This window comes from Mustela erminea, chromosome 12 (assembly GCF_009829155.1).
Source record: "Mustela erminea isolate mMusErm1 chromosome 12, mMusErm1.Pri, whole genome shotgun sequence".
Classification (NCBI taxonomy): domain Eukaryota; kingdom Metazoa; phylum Chordata; class Mammalia; order Carnivora; family Mustelidae; genus Mustela; species Mustela erminea.
Window position 1 is genome coordinate 79,151,735 of NC_045625.1, and position 6,000 is coordinate 79,157,734.

Below are 6,000 nucleotides of genomic sequence, written 5' to 3' on the forward strand. Positions count from 1 at the left end.
CTTCTAGAACTCTTAGGAAACTTAGAGACCACAAGACCAGTCCTCTCAGAACTGAGGACACTGAAGCCCGATAGCTTTCTTAGCATCACAGTTTCTAATAGTAGTTGGGACCACTCAGGCATTCTAACTGTAGGTCCTATGTGTTTTCTACTACATCAAGCTATTTTCTTTCAGAACCTGATCTAAAATAATCAAAGCAGATGTAAAAAATATATTGACAAACATATAGATCAATGGGAGGAAATGGTACTACCTAAGAGAGGAGTACTGAATGATTAAGATGTTTTATTGTAGGAAGATGAGGAGGACAAGGAGGCAATTCCAGTGACAAGCAGTAATAGATATTAAAGAAAACTTATATCACTTAGGTCCCTCATCCTTTATTTTCTATTCATCTGATACTTAAATCCCCTCTATAAATCATATCTATATCATTCCATTATATAACTAATATGTAGTCATCCAAATCATACTTGAATACTTTTGGTGATGGAGAATATACTGTTTTAGCGGCATGCATTTCATCTGACTTAACCCAAACCAATTTCCTTTCAAGTTCTTTCCTTGAAGAAAAAAATACTTCTAGATTAGAGAGTGAAATGATGATAACCACTCGATGTTTAGATTAATTTACTCTTTTTATAATGGAAAAAAATGTATCTGAATCCAATATAAGCACAAAGAATTTGCTATCCTTTATGATGAAACATGCAAAGCCAAAAAGTGAATTAAAATTATCTTTTTCAACTTTTCCACTGTTAAGTATGGCAATTGTATTAGGTACTTTATCAGTTTCCATGATAGCCTTGAAATATATGATTATATATATATAATCAAACTATTTAAGAAGTTAATAGCATCAATAGAAAGCTGGGTCTATAGCTAAGGTTCTTTCCTTGCATTACAATGTCACGTACCTTTAATAGCTTTGAACCAAATAATAATTTTTTCAATATAAAAAAAATTCAAGAGTCTTATTTACCTTCTAGTAAAGCAGTCATTTATCTTGAACTGTTCAAAGGTAAAATAAGATATTCTATAGAAAGTACAGATGGATGAATGATAAGTACTAGCGTGAATGAAAAACATCTCAAGGCAAAAATGCAGAAGCCATACATAATAGAAAAGGATGTTTATGGAACACAATCAGTGACCTTGTCTTCAACTCTGTGTCTGAAAGAGAAATGTTCTTAGTAGAGGCTTCAACTAGAGATCATATTTTGTCTACCATCACTGCTAAACTTTCCATGGATGAGGAGTCAGATTTAAATTTGAGTAAATCAGATTTTACCCTTTAGTTAATTCTGATCCATACAATATCATAAATGCAAAGCCTCCAAGTACTTTCTAAGAATACTCTTTGAACTATTTTTAAATTTTAACTTATCCCAAATGTATTGTTTGTAGTGTCTCAGTATGACCAGACGCATGTATATCAGAGATGCCCTTTCCATGTATATGCATGTACGTATGTATATGTGATCACACATAACACATATCATTAATTTACTGAGTAATATATACAATGGTTCTTGCTTTAAGGAATAGCAAAATAACCCAACATACCTCAAAAAAGAAAGAAAGAAAGCTAAACAGCAATCCCCACCTTGAAAAAAAAAAAAAAGGCAATGGAATGTGTATTTGGAAAAACAAAGGCAATTTAGGAGTATTTTTTATACCTCAAAACTACAGGGAGAGCAAAAATCATGATTAACTCCTTTAGTCTACTGGAGCCAGTTTAGCTTACGTGAGACAACTGTTAAATTATCAGAAATTTGGGGAGCTGGTTATTAAATATATCCTTTATTAAAAAGTAAATTGAAGTTTACAATTGAATAAGATATTAAAAACAAAGGTGACAGAAACTAAAAATTCATAGTTTCCTAATTATTTTGTTACATTTTACTATTATCAATGTGCTTGAGGTGGTTTAAGTCTATTATTACACCAGCCCCGGGGAAACACTATAGAATCATGTGACACTGAACATCTCTTTCTGACACCTCTTTCGCTGCTTTTAGTTGGTGCCTTAAAATTGACCATGGTGGGGATACTCACAGCACAGAAATCAACTAAAGCTGCAATGCAAGGTGTTTTATCCCCCTCCATCACAAAGGCAGCTGCTGCTAAACATTTAAAAGCACACCACTGATATCCTGAACAGGAATTAATGCAGCTTTGTGGTTCACAACACAACCTCTGAATCTGACTTTGTCCCTTAATATCTGTGTGCTCTTGCAAAATTTTCTTAAATAAGTAGTGACCTAGTCTCTTCGTCTGTAAAATGGTTTATAAATCTTTTTAAGCACTTAACACTGTGTCTGGATTGGAAATTTAAGTGATCAGTAAATGCTAACTGTAATCACTATCAACCACAAGATGTAGCAATGAACTACAGAATGGGCAGTGGATTTAGTCTTACATTCAAGAGAACTGGTAAAATAGACAAATTAGGTTTTTTCATAATTTACTTAATTCTTTATTTAGAATTTTATGCCTTAGGAGCCAGAGTATAGGGAAAAATCAGTTGCATTCTCTGAAAAACCTACAAAGAATAGGGTTTTTATACTTATATAAAAACATATATGCTTTCCTAATATTTAATTTTTTATTTATAGGGTTTTTTAACTTTTAATTTTAATATATAGGGTTCTTTAGCTTTTTAAATTTTTTAAACTTTTAAACTTTCTAAACAGTATAAATCATCTATATCTATATCTATCTTTCTATATATAGAGAAAGAGTAGTAATTTAACCAAATATCCATCATGATCCAGTAGAAAGTTTCTGACTCCAGGACTTTGTAGAACTAACATTTTTATATTGATTCTGTTTTAATTTCCTGTGTCTAGCAGAGCAAACCATCTACCATGGATGGCCTCCAGTTTCCTCAGCTTTACATTGACGTTATTTTTCAAGGTTGGATTAGCAGCTGAACTTGATGCCATCTTTTTTTTTTTTTTAAATTTTTGATTTATTCATTTGAGAGAGAGAGAGAGAGTGTACTTTGGGGGGGTCAGTGGAGAGGGAGAAGCAGACTCCCCACTGAGCAGAGAGCCCTACATCAGGCTTGATTCCAGGACTCTGGGATCAAAACCTGAGCTTAAGGCAGTCACCTATCCGACTGAGCTACACAGGCACCCCATCTTGTGAATTTTAATCATTTTATGAATAAAATCTTCCATAGCATGGTACTATATAGTTAGGATAGTACATGGGACGATGGATTGAACACATATATTTACTTCCCCCTCCCACCCAAAATCCCAGATAAAAATAATGAAAAGCACATAAACAGCAATGGGAAATACCAAAAGCAACATCAGCATTCAAGAGATTTAGAAGAATTCTCATGAGATATAAAACAGGGACAATAATCAGACCAGAGAAAATGATAGCCAGAGACCTGCAGAAGTAAATTTCACAGATAACACAAAGATTGTAGCAAATAAATACAATGAACAGAACACTCAAAAGCAAACACTGCAGAAATTCACTAGAAACTTGATCCTGAGCAACAGGACTGTTTGTAGCCCTCTTAGTCTGAGAAGTGCATGCAGCTGAAGTGCATGTTTAAGGCTGAAGTTCTCGGCCAAATTTATTTGTTCATTATATTATTTTTTTTAGAGTAAGTCTGAGTTCAGTCATCATTTTAGGTGTCTTCCCTGTTGCTAGTGGGCTGTGAGTATTCTGTGTCTTTGCATGTCTGACCCTCTTGTTTCTCACTCACATTCGAATGGTACTTTTGATACAGTCAGACTCAGTTATTTTTCTGCAGAGCATTGAAAAAATTAGCCTATTGGCTTTATGCATCTGAATTGTTAGTAATAAGTCTAACAGATCAATCTGATTCTTTGTCTGTGTATAGCTACTTTTCCCTTCTCTTTTTGGAAGCTTTTAGGATTTCCTACTTTAGTTTTCACGACGATTATTTTTCTGTTTTTCTACCAGTGAGATTTTTTTTTACTCTGTTTAGCTCTTAGAGACTAGTTTCAGTATGACTACAATTTTTCTTTAATTTTAGTGTACTGTGGTATTTTCTACTGCGTATTTTTTTCCCCTCAATTTATTTTATTCTCTCCTTTTGGAGTTCTTATTTTATTTTATTATTTTTAATTAACATATAGTGTTTTATTTGCTTCAGGGGTACGGTCTGTGAATCTTGAGGTTCAAGATGGTGACACTGAAAGATCCTGAACTCACCTCCTTCCCCAGACACTGAGTCTGTATATGAAACAATTTCGGGGCAGGGTGGGTGGGTAAAGGGAAAGGGAAAAAAAAAAAAAGGAAACCTAAAGTCTGGCTGAGTAATATCTATACAGCAGGTTAATGAGATGAAAACCACATCAAACAGGTTGGGAGAGGCTGGGTCACGAACCCCCAAACCCCACCACAGGCCAGCCACCCGCAGTCAGAGGAGAGCTCAACACCCAAACTTCCCAGAGTAGCGAGGGGTCTGAACCCCACACTGGGCACCCCAGCTTTTAAAACCTGCACCTGAGAGGCAACCCCCCTCCCCCCCAACCATCTAGCTTTGAAAACCAGTGGGGCTTGGGTCTAAGAGATCACAAGACAGCAGTGATCTAAGAAATGGGTCTTAAAGAGCTCTGCTCAGGGGCGCCTGGCGGTGGGGCGGGTTATGCATGAGACTCTTCGTTTTGGCTCAGGTCTGGATGGAGCTCGCTTTGGCTGGCGCTTAGGACAAGTGTGCTTAAGATGCTCTCTTCCTCTCCCTCTGACTCTCCACTCTTGCTCTCTCTCCCTCCAATAAATAAATCTAATAAAAACAAAAACAAACCTCTCACTCAGACTTAAGCCGCCCAGATTTCCTGTAAAAGAGGCTCCTTTGCTTATACTAAAGCATCAGCCTGCAGGGTCGCCTAATCACACAGGCGGCTCCATCAAAGGAAGCTGCTTAGGGTCAGTTTTGCAGTTTTGCTCTCTTCCTCTGCCTTGCTCTAGGCAGTGAGTGCTATTTATTTTTTAAGACCTTTTTTTCTCTTCTCTCTCTTTTCCGGGGCAGGTGCCATCTTCGCTTTGCCGCCTCGGCCTCGCCACAGCCGGCGGGTGCCACCTTCCTGCTCTGCCTGGACTGTGCCCTGGAGCCCCCATAGTTCCCGGAAGAGAGTTTACGCATGCGTGTGGTGCCCGGCTTTTTATGGCTGCTGTCGAAGGGACCTCCCTTGCTCCTCTGGCCCTGGCTCTGGTGGCCCAGGAGGGGCTTGGGTCCCATGCGATTATAACAATCACCGAGACAGCTCTTGGCAATTTAACCACCCCCAGGGTGCTGCTGAGAGCACAGACTAGACCGCACCTGTATCTCTGTAAAAGGGCCTGCCTGGCCCGCCCTGGAGCTTCCGCCTGAGGCACGGCTTCCGGTTTGGCACACACAGCTCGTGGTCTGGGGAACTGCTCTCAAGGAACATGGAACTGCCACTCTTGCATCCTGCAGCATCCTGCTGTATCTCCTGAAAAGACCTTATCCACTCGTCTGAGCCCTCCAGAGGACCACCGCCAAACCAAAGTGCCACCGCCATCCAGAAAATACATCCAGAGTACCGGCTCTGCTAGCCATGAAGACTGATGCTGGTGGTCCCGCTGGAATGCATAGATTTGCATACTTTTTTCTTTTTTTTTTAAGATTTATTTGTCAGAGAGAGACAGAAAGGAGTGAGGGCGCAAGCCGGGGGAGCAGCAAGCAGAGGGAGAAGCAGCCATCTCCCCCTGAGCAAGAAGTGGGATATGGCACTCCAGCCCCAGATCTCAGGATAATGACCCGAGTCGTAGGCAGCCAATTAAGGAGTGAGCCACCCAGGTGTCCCAGATTTACGCACTTTAGAAACTGTTGTCTGATGGTCTGGGTGGTAGAGATCCTCCCTTCTGGGACACTAACAGGTCTTGGCACGCTTTCAACTGCTGGGAGCTATTAAAACAATATAATAGATGGCTTGGACAATCACAAAAGTGTGAGAGACAACCAAGAACTGGGGCAGGGTTGAA

General features: G+C 39.1%; 1 long non-coding RNA gene across 1 annotated transcript in view; it reads right to left on the reverse strand.

Moving 5' to 3' along the window:
* The window catches only part of LOC116570978, an 82,569-nt gene extending 77,367 nt beyond the window's left edge, over positions 1-5,202 (reverse strand). The window contains exon 1 of the long non-coding RNA XR_004277625.1: positions 4,991-5,202. This is a non-coding gene — a long non-coding RNA (uncharacterized LOC116570978). The remainder of the gene's footprint in view (positions 1-4,990) is intronic.
* Positions 5,203-6,000: the final 798 nt, after the last annotated feature.